The sequence below is a fragment of the Nicotiana tabacum genome, chromosome 22, assembly GCF_000715075.1.
Source record: "Nicotiana tabacum cultivar K326 chromosome 22, ASM71507v2, whole genome shotgun sequence".
NCBI classification, from domain to species: domain Eukaryota; kingdom Viridiplantae; phylum Streptophyta; class Magnoliopsida; order Solanales; family Solanaceae; genus Nicotiana; species Nicotiana tabacum.
This window is the reverse complement of record NC_134101.1, coordinates 148,043,209-148,064,896: the sequence shown is the minus strand read 5'-3', so window position 1 is coordinate 148,064,896 and position 21,688 is coordinate 148,043,209.

The window sequence follows — 21,688 nt, the reverse complement described above, 5'->3', positions numbered from 1 at the left end:
GTCTGCATAACTCTTCTGACATGACTGAGTAGTACGAAGTCTTTCCTGAATCACCTTCACTTTCTCTAAGGCATCCTAAACCAAGTCTGTTCCCAACATCCTAGCCTCGCCAGGCTCGAACCAACCAACTGGAGATCTACACCGTCTCCCATACAAGGCCTCATATGGTGCCATCTGAATACTGGACTGATAGCTGCTGTTGTAGGCAAACTCTACAAGCGGCAAAAACTCATCCCAAGAACCTCCGAAATCAATAACACAGGCGCGCAACATGTCCTCCAGTATCTAAATGGTGCACTCGGATTGTCCGTCCGTCTGAGAATGAAACGTTGTGCTCAACTCTACCTGAGTACCCAACTCTCTCTGCATGGCTCTCCAAAACTGCGAAGTAAACTGAGTACCCCTATCTGAAATAATAGACACTGGAACCCCATGCAATCGAACAATTTTCTGGATAAAGATCCCTGCCAGCCGCTCCGAAGAATAGGTAGTACATACTGGAATGAAGTGCGCGGATTTGGTCAGCCTGTCCACAATCACCCAAATCGAATCAAACTTCTTCAAAGTCCGAGGAAGACCCCTCACAAAATCCATAGTAAATCTCTCCCACTTCCACTAAGGAATAATCATCCGCTGAAGTACGCCACCCGGTCTCTGATGCTCGTACTTTACCTGCTGACAGTTGATACACCGAGCCACATACCCTACTATATCCTTTTTCATCCTTCTCCACCAGTAGTGATGCCTCAAATCCTGATACATCTTCGCGGCACCTGGATGGATGGAATACCGCGAGCTGTGGGCCTCCTCCAATATCAACTCCCGAAGCCCATCCACATTGGGCACACAAATCTGGCCCTACATCCTCAACACGCCATCACCATCAATGGTCACATACATCATCATGTTGAACCCTGTCCTTAAGGACAAGCAAATGTGGATCATCATACTGGCGCTCTCTGACGCGGTCATACAAGGAAGACCGAGAAACCACACAAGCCAACACCCGACTAGTCTCTGAAATGTCTAATCTCACCATCTGATTGGCCAAAGCCTGAACATCAACTGCAAAGGGCCTCTCCCTAACTGGAATGTATGCCAAACTCTCCATGCTAACCGCCTTTCGGCTCAACGCATCGGCCACCACATTGGCCTTCCCGGGGTGATACAAAATGGTAATATCATAATCCTTGAGCAACTCAAGCCACCTCCGCTGCCTCAAATTAAGATCCTTTTACTTGAACAAATGTTGAAGACTGCGATGATCGGTGAATACCTCACAAGATACGCCATATAGATAGTGCCTCCAAATCTTCAAAGCATGAACTATGGCAACCAACTCTAAGTCATGAACAGGGTAGTTCTTCTCGTAGGGCTTCAACTGACGAGAAGCATATGCAATCACTCCACCCCCTACATCAACACACAGCCAATCCCAACTCTCGAAGCGTCACAATAGACGGTATAAGAACTTGAAGTTGATGGTAACACCAATACCGGAGCTGTGGTCAAAGCTGTCTTGAGCTTCTGAAAGCTCTTCTCGTACTCGTCCGACCATACAAACGGAGTACCCTTCTGCATCAACTTGGTCAAGGGCGAGGCGATAGATGAAAAATCCTGAACGAACCGGCGATAATAACCCGCCAAACCGAGGAAACTACGAATCTCTGTGGTTGAGGTCGGTATAGGCCAACTCTGTACCGCCTCTATCTTCTTCGGGTCGACCTTAATACCCTCTCTAGACACCACGTGACCTAAGAAAGACACTGACCCAAGCCAAAACTCACACTTGGAGAACTTTGCATAAAGCTTCTCCTCCCTCAATCTCTGTAATACCACTCGCAAATGCTGTGCGTGCTCCTCCTGGCTACGCGAGTACACCAATATATCATCAATAAAAATAATCACGAACGAATCCAGATATGGCCGAAATACACTGTTCATCAAATGCATGAATGCGGCTGGGGCATTAGTCAGCCCAAAAGACATAACAAGAAACTCATAGTGCCCATATCTAGTCCTGAAAGCAGTCTTAATAATATCTGAATCCCTGATCTTCAACTGATGATAACCTGAACGAAGATCAATCTTGGAGAATACCCTTGCCCCCTGAAGCTGGTCAAATAAATCATCGATACGGGGCAAGGGATACTTGTTCTTCACTGTTACTTTGTTCAATTGCCTGTAGTCAATGCACATTCTCATTGGGTCATCCTTCTTTTTCACAAATAGAACCGGTGCACCCCACGGTGACACAATAGGCCGAATGAACCCTTTATCCAGGAGTTCCTGAAGCTGATCCTTTAGTTCTTTCAACTCTGCCGGTGCCATACGATATGGGGGAATGGAAATGGGCTGAGTGCTCGGCACCAGGTCAATACCAAAATCAATGTCTCTGTCCGGTGGTATACCCAACAGGTGTGCAAGAAACACATCGGGAAACTCCCTCACAACTGGAACCGAATTAATGCTAGGAGTCTCAGCTCCAACATCCCTCACAAGAGCCAAATATGATAGACAACCTTTCTCAACCATACGTTGGGCCTTTAGGAAAGAAATCACCCTACTAGGCACATAGTCAGTCACGCCACGCCACTCGCTCTTCGAAACACCCGGTATAACCAAAGTGACTGTCTTAGCATGACAGTCAAGAATAGCATGACACGAAGATAGTCAATCCATGCCCAGAATAACATCAAAGTCCACCATGCTCAACAACAATAAATCAACTCGGGTCTCCAGACCCCCAATAGTCACCAAACACGACCAATATACATAGTCTACAACAACGGTATTGCCCACTAGGGTAGATACATGAACAGGTAAAGCAAGAAACTCACGGGGTGTACCCAAATAACGAGCAAAATATGATGATACATAAGAAAAGGTGGAACCAGGATCAAATAATACAGAGGCATCTCTGTGGCCGACTGAAACAATACCTGTAATGACAACATCTGAAGCCATAGTATCTGGCCTGCCAGGAAGTGCATAGAAACGGGCATGACCGCCCCCTGATTGACCTCCCCCTCTAGGGCCACCCCTGGCTGCCTGACCTCCACCCCTAGCTGGCTGGGCGGGTGTTGAAGTAACTGGAGTAGAAGTCGAGGGCTGACCCCTCTACTGAGATGAGCTAGCAGCACGGTGAGGACACTCCCTCCGTATATGCCCGAACTCTCCACACTCATAGATACTCCCGGGTGCTGGGAACTGGGACTGAAGGGAACCCCTCGTGCCAGAGTGGCTAGCTGATGCACTCGGCCTGAATGAACCCTGAGCAGATGGAGCTCGAGACGAACTCTATGTTGGAAGAGCGTTGAGAGATGGCTGACTCTGCTGAGAACCCTGATAACCACGACCAGAAGATCCACCTCGGTACTCAGGTCGAGCTGACTGAGCGGGCCTAAAAGAACGACCCCGACCCTGCTGGAACTGGCCCCTCAAAGAAGCACCAGTAAAACTGCCAGAACCTCGAGGCCTCTTGGCCTCCCTCTCCTCTCTCTCCTGACTGTGAGCCGTCTTAATATCACGAGCAATATCAACTGCATCCTCGAAGGAAATACCAAGAACTCTCTCTCGAGTCATCAGGATATGAAGGTGATAATTAAGACCATCCACGAACCTCTTAATCCTCTCTCGATCAGTCGGAACTATCCATGAGGCATAACGAGCCAACTCAGAAAATCTCGCCTCATACTGAGACACAGTCATATCTCCCTAGCGAAGCCACTCAAACTGTCTACGCAGCTCCTCCCTCTGAGACTGCGGTATCCACTTCTCGAAGAAGAGAGTGGAGAACTCCTGCCAAGTCAAAGGTGCTGCACCTGCCGGCCTACGCTGCTCATACGCCTCCCACCAAGTGAAGGACGCTCTAGTAAACTGAAAGGTGGTAAATGCCACACCACTAGTCTCAAGAATCCCTGCTGTACTGAGCATCCGCTGACACTTATCAAGAAAACCCTGGGCATCCTCGCCCTGAGCACCAATGAAAGAAGGAGGCTAAAGTCTACTAAACCTCTCGAGACGACGCTGCTCATCGTCCGGCATAGCTGGTACTACTGTACTCCTGAGCGGGTACCACTGGCTGAGCTGGAGGTGCCTCTGGAGTCTGTAATCCCTGCACTACCTGCTCAGGTGTGCGAGCAGCGGGGGTCTGATTGCCTCCCCCGGCCTGCGAAGTAGCTGCTGCTGTGGTGGCTGAAACTGCCTGAGCCAGGCCTGTGCAAACTGATAAGATCTATGCCAAGGCCTCCTGAAGACCTGGAACCATGATAGGCACAGCTGGTGCCTGACCTGGTGCTGCTGGAGCATCCATAGCTGGAGCCTGATCCAGAACCGGGGCAGCTGGTGGGTCAACAAGTGCTGCCCTCGCTGCTCTGCCTCTGCCACGTCCACGACCACGTCCACGGCCTCGGGTGGCCTCAGTGGATGGCACTGGTGGTCATCCACCTCATGTGACAGCGTGAGTCCTCGCCATCTGCGAGGGAATCGAATAACATAAGTTTAGCATTCGAATCAACAAGTTCGCACAATAGGAGTTTCAAGAATGTGGAATTTTCCTAACAGGTTTTACTAAACCGGCTCAAGACTCGCGAGACCTAGTAACCTAGGCTTTGATACCAACTTGTCACGACCCCAATCCCCGGTCGTGATGGCGCCCAACACGATGCTAGTCAAGCCCGACCTATTCGTCACTCACAATTCCTTAAGTAGAATTCATTACCAATTAATAGGATTTAATGCCAGATTAACATGAGTATAACTCTGTAGTAATAGATAAACAGTATGGAAAATCCATAAAATATCACTATAGATCCCACCGATCTGGTGTCACGAGCCAAGAGCCTATAATACAAGTCTGTGTAGCGACCTATAGATAGAGTTGTCTAGAATGCGGAAATAAAGAGGATAAGGGAAGAAATCGGGTCCTGCGGATGCCATGCAACTACCTCGATGACTCTAGAATAAGCTGAACAGCGGCAGAAAGCCCAAACTATGCCTCCGGGATACCTGTATCTGCACACATAGTGCTGGGAGTAAAGTGAGTACTCCAACTCAGTGAGTAATATTAATAAATACTGACTGACGGAAAGAAAACTCGTAAAAACACTACGCAGTTCTATATTTAAACGGTGAGAATATCAAATACAGCAACTGAATGAAGAAGTCAGTTAAAAGTCCTTTAAACCAGTATTCATTACATTTACTCCTCATGATAACCGAATTCATATTTGTACTACTGCGGCGCGCAACCCGATCCATATACATATATATACTGTTGCGGCGTGCAGCCCAATCCAAGAATAGTCGATTGCGCTCACCGGGGGTGTGCAGACTTCGAAGGGGCTCCTTCAGCCCAAGCGCTATACTACTGCGGCATGCAGTCTGACCCATATAATATACTACTGCAGCGTGCAGTCCGGTCCATATAATATACTACTATGGTGTGCAGTCCGATCCATATAATATACTACTGCGGCGTGCAGTCTGATCTGCATAAATATATATACTACTGCGGCGTGCAGCCCGATCCACAACATATCAAATACCCTCACAATGGGATTCTCGACCCCTCTCAGTCAATATAGACTTGGCCTCTCGGGCACACTAAGATAAGACGGGGTTCTCAACCCACACGTTACTCTCATTAGGATTTAACAATTTCTAAAGCTGGTTCATATTATGTTTATCAGTTAAGAACATGACTGAGGGTATGATTTCGACAAGAAAAGTGAGGTCAACCAATACAAATGCCCCCTAAGGGTTCTACAGATCGGCACAAGGCCCCAAACATGGCAACTAGCCCATAATATAATGATATTAATTAAGTCTCAGTCAAAAGTACAGTAGAGTCATCAAACGGGATGGACCGAGTCCAAATCCCCTAGTAACAGACCCCACGCTCATCATACAGCGTGTGTCTCATCTCAACACAGCACCACATTGTGCAAATCCGAGGTTTCAAACCTTCAGAACATCATTTATAACCATTACTCACCTCAAGCAGGCCGAAATCCTAGCTCGCTACCCCCTTGCCTCGCAGATCAACCTCCTCGAGCGTCGAATCTGATCAAAACCACAAGTAATAGGTTACTATAGGCTAAGGGAATACAACCTAATCGAAAAAACTCGAAAAAACTCGAAAATCACGAAGTTGGCAAAACCGGAACCCCGGGCCCACTTCTCAAAAAATCAGAAAATTTGCATCACTGGATTCCTTATCTCGCCACAAGTCTATACATATCAAATTTACCAAAATTCGAGCTCAAATTCTCCCTCAAACCCCACATTTCTATTTCAAAAGTCAAGCCCTAATCCTTTCCCTTTTAGTCAAATTTCCATGAATTTAGATGTTGAATCTACAATTAAATGATGTTTTTAGGTCATAAGGCTCACCTCCAATTAATACCAGTCGAAACCCTCTTTAATCCTCGTTCAAAAGCTCTCAAAGATGTTCAAAAATGGAGGAAATGGGTTTGGGTTCGCGGATGAAATATTTTTAACATTCTGCCCGGATCACTGTAGCTAACTCTATGCGATCGCATTCAAGCCCCTGCGATCGCATATACCAAAATCTGCAGCTCCAAAATTAACCCTATGCGATCGCATCCTATACTGTGCGATCGCATAGCACAATGACCTTAGCCTATGCGATCCCACACCTGCTCCTGCGATCGCATTGAACAAATTTCCACGAAAATCCCGGATTAACTTTACACTGTGTGATCGCATGACTCCCTATGCGATCACATTGAACAACCAAACAACCCCGCAAAAATGCTTCTATGTGATCGCAATCGCACTCCTGCGATCACATAGAACAAATGTCTACAACACTTCAGCTGAAAAATCTGCAACTTCCAAAGGTTAGAATTGGTCCGTTTGACCATCCGAAATCACCCCGAGGCCCTCGGGACCTCAATCAAAAGTGCCAACCCATCCTAAAACATCATTCAAACTTGTTCCAATCACCAAAATACCACAAACAATACCCAAACCATCAAATTACATCGGATTCAAGCCTAAATTTCTTAAAAACTTCCGAAATACGCATTTGATCAAAAACCCGACCAAAACACCTCCGAATGATCTGAAATTTTGCACACACATCCAAAATCACCTAACAAAGCTACTGCAACTCTCGGAATTCCATTCCGATACCCGTATCAAAAACTCACCTACCAACCGGAATTCGCCAAAATACTAACTTCGCCCATTCAAGCCTAATTCCACTCCGGACCTCCAAAATCAATTCCGATCATACTCCTAAGCCACATATCAACCCCTGAAGCTAACCGAATCACCGAAAATCACATCCGAGCCCTCTAACTCAATAGTCAACAACCAATTGACTTTTCCAAAACAAGCCTTCCTTAAAGAGACTAAGTGTCTCATTTCCTATCAAAACCAATCTGATTCGACTCTAACACACTGAATACCGATAACGAAACATGAAGAAGCATAAAATGGGGGAAACGGGGCAGTAACTCACGTGACGACGGGTTGGGTCGTCACATTCTCCCCAACTTAAACAAACGCTCGTCCTCGAGCGGGTCAAGAAACATACCTGGGGCCTCAAACAGGTGAGGATATCTGCTCTGCATCTCCCGCTCAGTCTCCCAAGTAGCCCCCTCCACGGGCCGACCTCTCCACTGCACCTTGACCGAAGAGATATCCTTTGATCTCAACCTCTGAACCTGACGACCCAAAATAGCCACTGGCTTCACATCGTAGGTCAAATCATCATCCAACTGGACCATGCTGAAGTCTAAAACATGAAACGGGTCCCCAACATACTTCCGGAGCATAGAAACATGGAATACCGGATGCACACTCGACAGGCTGGGTGGCAAAGCAAGCTCATAAGAAACCTCCCCAATCCTCCGAAGCACCTCAAAAGGCCCAATGTGCTGAGGACTCAACTTCCCTTTCTTCCCAAACCTCATAACACCCTTCATGGGCGAAACCTTCAGCAAGACCTTCTCACCAACCATATAGGATACATCTCGAACCTTCCGGTCCGCATAACTCTTCTGACATGACTGATCTGTACGAAGTCTTTTCTGAATCACCTTCACTTTCTCTAAGGCATCCTAAACCAAGTCTGTTCCCAACATCCTAGCCTCGCCAGGCTCGAACCAACCAACTGGAGATCTACACCGTCTCCCATACAAGGCCTCATATGGTGCCATCTGAATGCTGGATTGATAGCTGTTGTTGTAGGCAAACTCTACAAGTGGCAAAAACTCATCCCAAGAACCTCCGAAATCAATAACACAGGCGCACAACATGTCCTCCAGTATCTGAATGGTGCGCTCGGATTGTCCGTCCGTCTGAGGATGAAACGTTGTGCTCAACTCTACCTGAGTACCCAACTCTCTCTGCATGGCTCTTCAAAACTGCGAAGTAAACTGAGTACCCCTATCTGAAATAATAGACACTGGAACCCCATGCAATCGGACAATTTCCCGGATAAAGATCCCTGCCAGCCGCTCCGAAGAATAGGTAGTACATACTGGAATGAAGTGCACGGACTTGGTCAGCCTGTCCACAATCACCCAAATCGAATCAAACTTCTTCAAAGTCCGAGGAAGACCACTCACAAAATCCATAGTAACTTTCTCCCACTTCCACTAAGGAATAATCATCCGCTGAAGTACGCCACCCGATCTCTAATGCTCGTACTTTACCTGCTGACAGTTGATACACCGAGCCACATACCCTACTATATCCTTTTTCATCCTTCTCCACCAGTAGTGCTGCCTCAAATCCTGATACATCTTTGCGGCACCTGGAAGGATGGAATACCGCGAGCTGTGGGCCTCCTCTAATATCAACTCTTGAAGCCCATCCACATTGGGCACACAAATCCGGCCTTACATCCTCAACATGCCATCACCATCAATGGTCACATCCATCATCATGTTGAACCCTGTCCTTAAGGACAAGCAAATGTGGATCATCATACTGGCGCTCTCTGACGCGGTCATACAAGGAAGAGCGAGAAACCACACAAGCCAACACCCGACTAGGCTCTGGAATGTCTAATCTCACCATCTGATTGGCCAAAGCCTGAACATCAACTGCAAAAGGCCTCTCCCTAACTGGAATGTATGCCAAACTCCCCATGCTAACCGCCTTCCGGCTCAACGCATCGGCTACCACATTGGCCTTCCCGGGGTGATACAAAATGGTAATATCATAATCCTTGAGCAACTCAAGCCACCTCCGCTGCCTCAAATTAAGATCCTTTTTACTTGAACAAATGTTGAAGACTGCGATGATCGGTGAATACCTCACAAGATACGCCATATAGATAGTGCCTCCAAATCTTCAAAGCATGAACTATGGCAACCAACTCTAAGTCATGAACAGGGTAGTTCTTCTCGTGGGGCTTCAACTGACGAGAAGCATATGCAATCACTCCACCCCCTGCATCAACACACAGCCAATCCCAACTCTCGAAGCGTCACAATAGACGGTATAAGAACTTGAAGCTGATGGTAACACCATTACCGGAGCTGTGGTCAAAGCTCTCTTGAGCTTCTGAAAGCTCTTCTCGTACTCGTCCGACCATACAAACGGAGCACCCTTCTGCCTCAACTTGGTCATGGGCGAGGCGATAGATGAAAAACCCTGAACAAACCGGCGATAATAACCCGCCAAACTGAGGAAACTACGAATCTCTGTGGCTGAGGTCGGTCTAGGCCAACTCTGTACCACCTCTATCTTCTTCGGGTCGACCTTAATACCCTCACTAGACACCACGTAACCTAAGAAAGCCACTGACCCAAGCCAAAACTCACACTTGGAGAACTTTGCATAAAGCTTCTCCTCCCTCAATCTCTGTAATATCACTCGCAAATGCTGTGCGTGCTCCTCCTGGCTACGCGAGTACACCAATATATAATCAATAAAAACAATAACGAACGAATCCAGATATGGCCGAAATACACTGTTCATCAAATGCATGAATGCGGCTGGGACATTAGTCAGCCCAAAGGACATAACAAGAAACTCATAGTGCCCATATCTAGTCCTGAAAGCAGTCTTCATAATATCTGAATCCCTGATCTTCAACTGATGATAACCTGAACGAAGATCAATCTTGGAGAATACCCTTGCCCCCTGAAGCTGGTCAAATAAATCATCGATACAGGGCAAGGGATACTTGTTCTTCACTGTTACTTTGTTCAATTGCCTGTAGTCAATGCACATTCTCATTGTGCCATCCTTTGTTTTCACAAATAGAACCGGTGCACCCCACGTGGTGACACACTAGGCCGAATGAACCCCTATCTAGGAGTTCCTGAAGCTGATCCTTTAGTTCTTTCAACTCTGCCGGTGCCATACGATATGGGGGAATGGAAATGGGCTGAGTTCCCGGCACCAGGTCAATACCAAAATCAATGTCTCTGTCCGGTGGCATACCCAACAGGTCTGCAAGAAACACATAGGGAAACTCCCTCGCAATTGGAACCGAATTAATGCTAGGAGTCTCATCTCCAACATCCCTCACAAGAGCCAAATATGATAGACAACCTTTCCCAACCATACGCTGGGCCTTTAGGAAAGAAATCACCCTGCTAGGCACATAGTCAGTCACGCCACGCCACTCGATCCTCGAAACACCCGGTATAACCAAAGTGACTGTCTTAGCATGACAGTCAAGAATAGCATGACATGGAGATAGCCAATCCATGCCCAGAATAACATCAAAGTCCACCATGCTAAACAATAATAAATCAACTCGGGTCTCCATACCCCCAATAGTCACCACACATGATCGGTACACATGGTCTACAATAACAGTATTGCCTACTGGGGTTGATACATGAACAGGTAAAGCAAGAAACTCATGGGGCGTACCCAAATAACGAGTAAAGTATGATGTCACATAAGAAAAGGTGGAACCAGGATCAAATAATACAGAGGCATCTCTGTGGCCGACTGAAACAATACCTGTAATGACAGCATCTGAAGCAATAGCATCTGGCCTGCCAGGAAGTGCATAGAAACGGGCCTGACCGCCCCTGATTGACCTCCCCCTCTAGGACGACCCCTGGCTGCCTGACCTCCACCCCTAGCTGGCTGGGCGGGTGGTGAAGTAACTGGAGTAGAAGTCGAGGGCTGACCCCTCTACTGAGATGAGCTAGCAGCACGGCGAGGACACTCCCTCCGTATATGCCCGAATTCTCCACACTCATAAATACTCCCGGGTGCTGGGAACTGGGACTGAACGGAACCCCTCGTGCCAGAGTGGCTAGCTGATGCACTTGGCCTGAATGAACCCTAAGCAGATGGAGCACGAGACGAACTCTATGTTGGAAGAGCGTTGAGAGATGGCTGACTCTGCTGAGAACCCTGATAACCACGACCAGAAGATCCACCTCGGTACTCAGGTCGAGCTGACTGAGCAGGCCTAAAAGAACGACCCCGACCCTGCTGGAACTGGCCCCTCAAAGAAGCACCACTAAAACTGCCAGAACCTCGAGGCCTCTTGGCCTCCCTCTCCTCTCTCTCCTAACGGCGAGCCGTCTTAATATCACGAGCAATATCAACTGCATCGTCGAAAAAAATACTCAGAACTCTCTCTCGAGTCATAAGGATATGAAGATGATAATTAAGACCATCCACGAACCTCTTAATCCTCTCTCGATCAGTCGGAACTATCCATGAGGCATAACGAGTCAACTCAGAAAATCTCGTCTCATACTGAGACACAGTCATATCTCCCTAGCGAAGCCACTCAAACTATCTATGCAGCTCCTCCCTCTGAGACTGCGGTATCCACTTCTCGAAGAAGAGAGTGGAGAACTCCTGCCAAGTCAAAGGTGCTGCACCTGCCGGCCTACGCTGCTCATACGCCTCCCACCAAGTGAAGGACGCTCCAGTAAACTGAAAGGTGGTAAATGCCACACCACCAGTCTCAAGAATCCTTGCTGTACGGAGCATCCGCTGACACTTATCAAGAAAACCCTAGGCATTCTCGCCCTGAGCACCACTGAAAGAAGGAGGCTAAAGTCTACTGAACCTCTCGAGACGACGCTACTCATCGTCCGGCATAGCTAGTACTACGAACTCCTGAACTGGCGCCACTGGCTGAGCTGGAGGTGCCTCTGGAGTCTGTAATCCCTGCAGTATCTGCTCAGGTGTGCGAGCAGCGGGTGTCTGATTGCCTCCCCCGACCTACGAAGTAGCTGCTGCTGTGGTGGCTGAAACTGCCTGGCTAGGCCTATGCAAACTGATAAGATCTATGCCAAGGCCTCCTGAAGACCTGGAACCACGATAGGCACAGCTGGTGCCTGAACTGGTGCTGCTGGAGCATCCATAGCTGGAGCCTGATCCGGAACCGGGGCAGCTGGTGGGTCAACAAGTGCTACCCTCACTGTTCTGCCTCTGCCATGTCCACGACCGCGACCACGGCCTCTGGTGGCCTTAGTGGGTGGCACTGGTGGTCGTCCACCTCGTCTGATAGCGCGAGTCCTCTCCATCTGCGAGGGAATCGAATAACAGAAGTTTAGCATTCGAATCAACAAGTTCGCACAATAGGAGTTTCAAGAATGTGGAATTTTCCTAACAGGTTTTACTAAACCGGCTTAAGACTCGCGAGACCTAGTAACCTAGGCTTTGATACCAACTTGTCACGGCCCCAATCCCAGGTCGTGATGGCGCCCAACACGATGCTAGGCAAGCCCAACCAATTCGTCACTCACAATTCCTTAAGTAGAATTCATTACCAATTAATAGGATTTAATGCCAGATTAACATGAGTATAACTCTGTAGTAATAGATAAACAGTATGGAAAATCCATAAAATATCACTATAGATCCCACTGATTTGGTGTCACGAGCCAAGAGCCTCTAATACAAGTCTGTGTAGTGACCTATACATAGAGTTGTCTAGAATGCGGAAATAAAGAGGATAAGGGAAGAAATCGGGTCCTGCAGACTCCATGCAGCTACCTCGATGACTTCGGAATAAGCTGAACAGCGGCAGAAAGCCCAAACTATGCCTCCGGGATACCTGTATCTGCACACATGGTGCAGGGAGTAAAGTGAGTACTCCAACTCAGTGAGTAATAGTAATAAATACTGACTGACGGAAAGAAAACTAGTAAAAACACTACGTAGTTCTATATTTAAACGGTGAGAATATCAAATACAACAACTGAATGAAGAAGTTAGTTAAAAGTCCTTTAAACCAGTATTCATTTCATTTACTCCTCATGATAACCGAATTCATATTTGTACTGTTGCGGCGTGCAACCCGATCCATATACATATATATACTGCTGCGGCGTGCAGCCCAATCCAAGAATAGTCGACTGCGCTCACCGGGGGTGTGCAGACTTCGGAGGGGCTCCTTCAGCCCAAGCGCTATACTACTGCGGCGTGCAGTCCGACCCATATAATATACTACTGCGGCGTGCAGTCCGATCCATATAATATACTACTGCGGCGTGCAGTCCGATCCATATAATATACTACTGCGGCGTGCAGTCTGATCTGCATAAATATATATATTGCTGCGGCGTGCAGCCCGATCCATAGCATATCAAATACCCTCACAATGGGGTTCTCGACCCCTCTTAGTCAATATAGACTTGGCCTCTCGGGCACACTAAGATAAGACGGGGTTCTCAACCCACACGTTACTCTCATTAGGATTTAACAATTTCTAAAGCTGGTTCTTATTATGTTTATCAGTTAAGAACATGGCTGAGGGTATGATTTCGACAAGAAAAGTGAGGTCAACCAATACAAATGCCCCTTAAGGGTTCTACAGATCGGCACAAGGCCCCATACATGGCAACTAGCCCATAATATAATGATATTAATTAAGTCTCTGTCAAAAGTACAGTAGGGTCATCAAACGGGATGGACCGAGTCCAAATCCCCAGTAGTAACAGACCCCACGCTCATCATACAGCGTGTGTCTCATCTCAACATAGCACCACGTTGTGCAAATTCGATGTTTCAAACCTTCAGAACATCATTTATAACCATTACTCACCTCAAGCAGGCCGAAATCCTAGCTCGATACCCCCTTGCCTCGCAGATCAACCTCCTCGAGCGTCGAATCTGATCAAAACCACAAGTAATATGTTAAATAGGCTAAGGGAATACAACCCAATCGAAAAAACTCGAAAATTATCGAAAATCACCAAGTTGGCAAAACCCGAACCCCGGGCCCACTTCTCGAAAAATCAGAAGATTCGCATCACCGGATTCCTTATCTCGCCATGAGTCTATACATATCAAATTTACCAAAATCCGAGCTCAAATGCTCCCTCAAACCCCACATTTCTATTTCAAAAGTCAAGCCCTAATCCTTCCCTTTTTAATCAAATTTCCATGAATTTAGATGTTGAATCTACAATTAAATGATGTTTTTAGGTCATAAGACTCACCTCCAATTAATCCCAGTCGAAACCCTCTTTAATCCTTGTCCAAAAGCTCTTAAGGATGTTCAAAAATGGAGGAAATGGGTTTGGGTTCGCGGATGAAATATTTTTAACATTCTGCCCGGATCACTGTAGCTAACTCTATGCGATCGCATTCAAGCCCCTGCGATTGCATAGACCAAAATATGCAGCTCCAAAATTAACCCTATGTGATCGCATCCTATACTCTGCGATCGCATAGCTCAATGACCTTAGCCTATGCGATCCCACACCTGCTCCTGCGATCGCATTGAACAAATTTCCACGAAAATCCCGGATTAACTTTACACTGTGTGATCGCATGACTCCCTATGCGATCACATTGAACAACCAAACAACCCCGCAAAAATGCTTCTATGTGATCGCAATCGCACTCCTGCGATCACATAGAACAAATGTCTGCAACACTTCAGCTGAAAAATCTGCAACCTCCAAAGGTTAGAATTGGTCCGTTTGACCATCCAAAATCACCCCGAGGCCCTCGAGACCTCAACCAAAAGTTCCAACCCATCCTAAAACATCATTAAAACTTGTTCCAATTACCAAAATACCACAAACAACACCAAAACCATCAAATTACATCGGATTCAAGCCTAAATTTCTTAAAAACTTCCGAAATACGCATTTGATCAAAAACCCGACCAAAACACCTCCGAATGATCTGAAATTTTGCACACACATCCAAAATCACCTAAAAAAGCTACTGCAACTCTCGGAATTCCATTCCAATACCCGTATCAAAAACTCACCTACCAACCGGAATTCGCCAAAATACTAACTTCGCCCATTCAAGCCTAATTCCACTCCGGACCTCCAAAATCAATTCCGATCATACTCCTAAGCCACATATCAACCCCTGAAGCTAACCGAATCACCGGAAATCACATCCGAGCCCTCTAACTCAATAGTCAACATCCAGTTGACTTTTCCAAAACAAGCCTTCCTTAAAGAGACTAAGTGTCTCATTTCCTATCAAAACCAATCCGATTCGACTCTAACACACCGAATGCCGATAACGAAACATGAAGAAGCATAAAATGGGGGAAACGGGGCAGTAACTCACGTGACGATGGGTCGGGTCGTCACAAGTTTCTATTGACATATTTTCAAATCTAAATGTTTGATTTAAGCAATTACTAAAGTTCATAATCAACTGTAGGTCAATAATTATTTTTTTAGGATAACAAAATTAGCTTTGGAATTGATGATATGGAATATTTTTGGAGCTACTTAGAAAAAATATATTTATAACGAAATACAGACACATGAAAAATTATTCTATTATATTTGTATACGGTGAAAATTGACGGCTCGATTTCACAAGCATCACGACATCTCGAGGGCTTCCAGTGATCGATTCCGAGAATTCTTGACAGTTCGACTTCGAGATAGTATAAGTAATGACCGGTCTCGAGACAATGTGAGTTACTGGTCTCGGCGAATCGAGGCAGAGTTCCCAAGGCATGTGCGTATGGCAGGTCAAGTCTAGTGGGCTATCCCAATAGGCGAATCAAGGCATTAAATAGTTGTACCAGCCCCATATCTTTGTAATGAATGCGTTTGTACTATATTGGGATTCCCCCTCTTATATAAAGGGGATCCTTGTTATTTTGTAGATATTTGTTGCTCCATACTAAATATACTAGAACATTCTCTCTGCTCTCTAACACATTCTCTTGATCTCATTACTTCATTTATTGCTCGTATTTAGTGTGTTCTACTTAAAGTTCATCATTTATTGTTTATTATTGGCCATAAAGAGCCGTCATTAATTTATTTATAACTGTTAGTCTCCATCGACCACATTCGATAGCTCCCAACCGAGCTTCGTACTCGACCCCGAGGCCCTTGAATAGGCAAGCTCGAGGCCCCGATTGACAACGATTCGGTTTGATTAACATCTCGTTTTTAAACTCTTATCTCGTTTCTAAGTCTTTCACATAGCATCAACTGCCTAACAGCTAGCATAAAAATAGATCACGTATTTTTAGAATCACTTAATCAAATTTAACAGTTATTACCATTTTCACGGTAAAATGTTTGGCGCCCACCGTGGGGCTAAAAATAATAGTGATTAATTTTTTGCTGGTTTAACTACATAACGCAAAGTTATCTTTCACACTTTTTGTTGCCCAAGATCTTTGATTTCAGGTCAAAATGTCTGACTAAAAGAACAACAATCTTGAGAACCACGGAGAAAATGGTTTGGATGTTCCAGATGTTGGTGTACCACCACGAAAGCCTTAGAACGCCCCAAAACTGATTCCTATGGATGCGGTCTCACGCGATGCTCAACACGTCGATGTAAGCTCCCACACTAACAAGCGCGTGCACCAAGGAGACCAACAAGAAGCTCAGAAAACCCCAGCTAGGGAAGAATGAGAGGTTAGCCTTCACGTTATTTTTGAAATGTTGCATGCACAACAACTAGCGATTGCTCAGCTGCAAAGTCACCAGAAAACTCGCAGCACGGTAGCGCTGAGGACGGCTCCCCCAGCCGAGCAGGTACCAGAGAGATCAAGTAACATGGGTCGGTGGCCGACCCCGCCATCGTAAAGATGCTTGAGAACCTTACAAAGAGGATCGAATTGGGTGAAAAGAAGATAGAAGCCAATGACAAAAAGGTCAAAACCTACAACTCTAGGGTCGACCAAATTCCGGGCGCACCTCCAATCTTAAAAGGTGTGGATTCGAAGAAGTTCATACAAAGTCCGTTCCCAGAGGAAGCGGCTCAAAAACCCATTCCAAAGAAGTTCAGAATGCCAGACCTTCCGAAATACAATGGAACCTCAAACCCCAATGAGCACATTACTGCTTACACTTGCGCAACAAAAGGCAATGACCTAAAGGACGACGAGATCGAGTCCGTCTTGCTAAAGAAGTTCGGGGAAACACTCTCGAAAGGGGCCATGATATGGTATCACAATCTGGATGCTAACTCCATAGACTCATTCGCCATGCTGGCAGATTCTTTCATAAAGGCACATGTCGGTGCCATCAAAGTAGTAACAAGAAAGTCTGACGTCTTCAAGATCAAGCAGAGGGAGAACGAGATGTTGCAAGAGTTCGTATCTCGCTTTCAAATGGAACGAATGGAAATACCACCAGTCTCCAACGACTGGGCAGTATAGGCCTTCACTCAAAGTATGAATGAGCGAAGCTTGGTGGCTTTGAAGCAGCTGAAATAGAACCTGATTGAATACCTGTCGTGACCTGGTCGGATGTTCACAACCGATATCAATCAAAAATCAGGGTCTAGGATGACCAACTAGGAGCCCCATCGGGCTTGGTATACCCAAGCAGGCTTCTGACGAAGGAGCCAAATCCAAACAAGGAAAGGTACCAGCCATACACCAACAATAGGAGAAACGCACTGAGGCGTAATATACCCCACAATGATCGAAGAATGGATTGAGGCCAGTGTCACACCTCCTTTTTACCTACACCCCCGAAAAGGGTAGGTATATAAGAGAGTTTTTTCCAACTTAAAGTGACAATCGAAACAGGATCATTTTTTATTATTCAGAGTAACCACTTGGGATAATTTATGGTGTCCCAAGTCACCGGTTTTAAATCCCGAATCGAGGAAAGATTGACTATGTATTACAGTCCGCGAACACAGAAGTCCGGGTAAGGAATTTTATTAACCCGGGAGAAGGTGTTAGGCATTCCTGAGTTCCATGGTTCTAGCACGACCGCTCAACTGTTATAATTAGCCTATTATCTGATTTTAAAACGTACTAAACCTACGTGCATTTTAATTTAAAACCGTTTTTATTTATTTTAGAGAAAATTTAACGTCGTCTAAAACATGTCTTTGGACCGCGCCACATGAAATTCACCCGCAATCCGAAACACATTTTATTCAACGCTATCACGATTTGGATTTGGGTCACATAAAATGCACACCCGAGTTTAGGAAAGTAATATTATTAAAATAATGCGCCTAAAGCAACTACGCGTTTTTAACTTTACGAAGGCCATGGAAAATTTGCTAAATGGCACACCTCGAATTCTAGAGAGCAAACACATTAATTAAATGAGGGCCATGCAATTGTCATTTTTCTTTGGCACGGCACACCTCGATTTTATTTTAATCAAGAGGTTTCTAAATTAAATTACGAGGGCCATGTTTTTATTCAACTGGTTAATATGGCACATCTATAATCTATAATAAACAAAGAAAACCAATTAATTGAATAAAGTAAAATTTAGGAGCATTTACTTATTTAAACAAAATTCCCAACTTACTGACTAATTAACAAACATTGAATTAAAGGAACATTTACTCAAAAATCCAATTCACGGCTGCTTGCAAGCTTGGGCCCAACGAGCCCAATAACTTATCGGAACTTCAAGTGCTGCTGCAACCACTGAAGGCTTAAAATGAATCCCAAAAGAAGGCCCCATCCGTAAATGCAAGGAGCTGATGCTGGGACTTAGGATCGAGTCCCAGCGAGCCCAAACACAGCAAATCAAACTCTAAATTATTATGCCAATCTCGAAATACCAATCAATTGATATCAACTAGGAGCATTGAAATTGATTTAACACCATAAACTTATGATTTTAAGAGACCAAACACCAAAGATCTACTTAGCTTCCTAATTTTATTATGTCAACTTGATATAACATTATAACTTGATATTAAACAACCATGCTAAATCCAAATTCAACTTCCAACTAGTTTTAAGACACAAATCTAAACCTTTGCTTCACAAATGGTCATGTTGACAAAGCAGAATCATGGGTAAATCGATACACATATAGGTCCCTATTTAATTATTCAATGGATTCAAAGGGCTATCAAAGCTAAACAACATTGGTCTTCAGTATAAACTAAGCAAAGGTCTACACCCAAAGTATTACATTAAATCTTGTCACAAGGCTCTGACAGATCCTTTTCCCAGCATTCACTCAAATTCATTAAAAGAAAACTAAATAGATAGAGTCCACAGTCCATTTATCGATACAAATGCAAAATACTACTGCATGTCACTCTCACACACACAATTTCAGAAAAAAGAGAACCTAATTAACATCTATAGTTCAAGGTCTAATTACAGAATATGGAAACAGTAAAAGAAACAGGGGAAATCAGCTTCGAATGCTGTCTTTATTTAACAAAACTTCACTCATATTACATGTTCAATAGTCATTCCTCAATCATAAGCTAAAGAAGGTACCTGAAAATTGGAAAGAAAATATAGGTGAACAATCAGCAAATAAATAGCAGGAATCAACAACAAAACAACCAACAAAACAACTCCAAACCTAGAAATGATGTATAACAGCTCCAAATAACAAATTTTGACCAACCAACAACCCAACAAAACTTTAAACCAATCTTTTGACGACCAAGCTCAATCCATTTCCCATTCAGATGAGTAAAATGGTTTCAGAAGTTCAAAAGAAATCAAAAATCACTGAAGAAATACCAATAAAACAGTAAAGATCATGCCGTTTATATTTTCTGAATTTTCTCTCTTCCCTCCCCCCTCCTTCAACTCCCATTAGAAATGCCTTTATAAGCAAGCTATTAGGGCAGCCTCAAGGGTTCAACTTTTACTCAAAGCCCCCTTTTCAATTAACATTTTTGCTACTTGGTCCCTGAATTTCTGACTTGCTGGCCGAGTAAACCTATTTTCAGCTTCTAAGAAGCTTCCTAAAGCTGTTATTGAAAGATTCCCTAAGTGAACCACCCAAATTGCCCCTTAGTTACCCCTGTTATTTACTGTAGGACACCAGGCAGGTCAAAGTTTGACCCAAAGTTCCCATTCTAAAGCTGGGCTAGCCAGATTGGGTCAAATCCCGTTGTCGGGCCTCTGATTTTCAGAGTCCCATTATCATGATTCCCAATTTGAAAGGCTGACCCAACATTCCTTAAGAGAAACCCGGGACCCCATTATTTTAAAACTCAAACAACAACAAATAAGAAATTGACTAAACTAAGACCTAATTAACTAAGTGATTTAACGAACCAGAAATTCATCATGCTTAACAAAACTAAAATAGAATTCTCGTAGAAAGGGAAGAAAGTAGAAAAAATACTGAATGGAGGAACAGCCTAAACTCCAAAGACGAATTGAATTCCACCAGATTATTATGAAACTAAGGTAAAGAAAAGGGAGAAAGAGGATAGTAAGATGATGGCAGAAAGAAAACTAAAAGGATAAAAAAAAGGCCTCAATAGATTGAACCTTGAAACCAGACGGAGACACAGGGACTTAACCAAACTTGTGTCGATCCTTTGTTCTTGGTCAAGAACAAACGAATCGACATCAGTTTCGTAGAGTCCGGACCTCAATATTTGAAGGAATAACACTACATGCTACCAGGCTCAACGGAAGATGATTTTGAACTTTTGGGGTTGAACTCGGATTTAAGATTCGACGAGTTCAACGTTGATTCGAGGGGTATGGGTTAGGGATTTGGAGAGAGGAGATCATGGGGGCTTCAGGGTGTTAGTTTGGGGCTATTTGGTGGTGGTGCCGCCAGGTTTATGATGGTGGAGAAGAGGGGCGGTGTTAGGGTTTCTGGTTAATGGTCTCCGTAGACTGAAAGAGATGAGACGGGAGGGGGTACAAGGTTCAGACAATCTTATATCAAACGACCCCCAACTTCCCAGCCGTTAGATCAAGTAACCTCAACGGTTGGGATCACATTTGCACTAAACGGCATCGTTTGGGAGGTGAGGGTTGAGGACCGGGTAATGGGGCGTGTTTTGGGCCAAATCGAGATGGGTTAATGGGGGGAACGACTTGGGCCTGGGTAATCTACTTAAATTCGGCCCAAATTTGTCTCTTTTTGTTTTTTGGCAATCCGCTAGGCAAGCGCCTAGGGCTTGTTTTTTATTAATAAAATAAAGTAAAAATACAACAATTAGGAAAAGTATAAATAGGGGGGACAGTAGCACCGGTATTGTTACCCATATGCCTTGGCTATATAATCACTCCTCTGCGCCTCACATTGCCTTATGATGGCAGCCTCATGTAGAGGATTCATGGTGTAGCTGCCGGCAAAGTCTCACGAGGGCATATAATCTCATAGCCGTGTGGATATTTTTCCAAAGGCATAGGACCAAGGCAACACAAACCGGGCTAAACCTTACCTTACTAATCCTATTGAGGCGTAAAAAGCCTCACCTACTAGCATGCATGTAAAAAATAAGAAGTTGAAAGTACCAAATATTCTATGATCATCACATAGTTTATAACATACTCTATGATGATATTACAAAT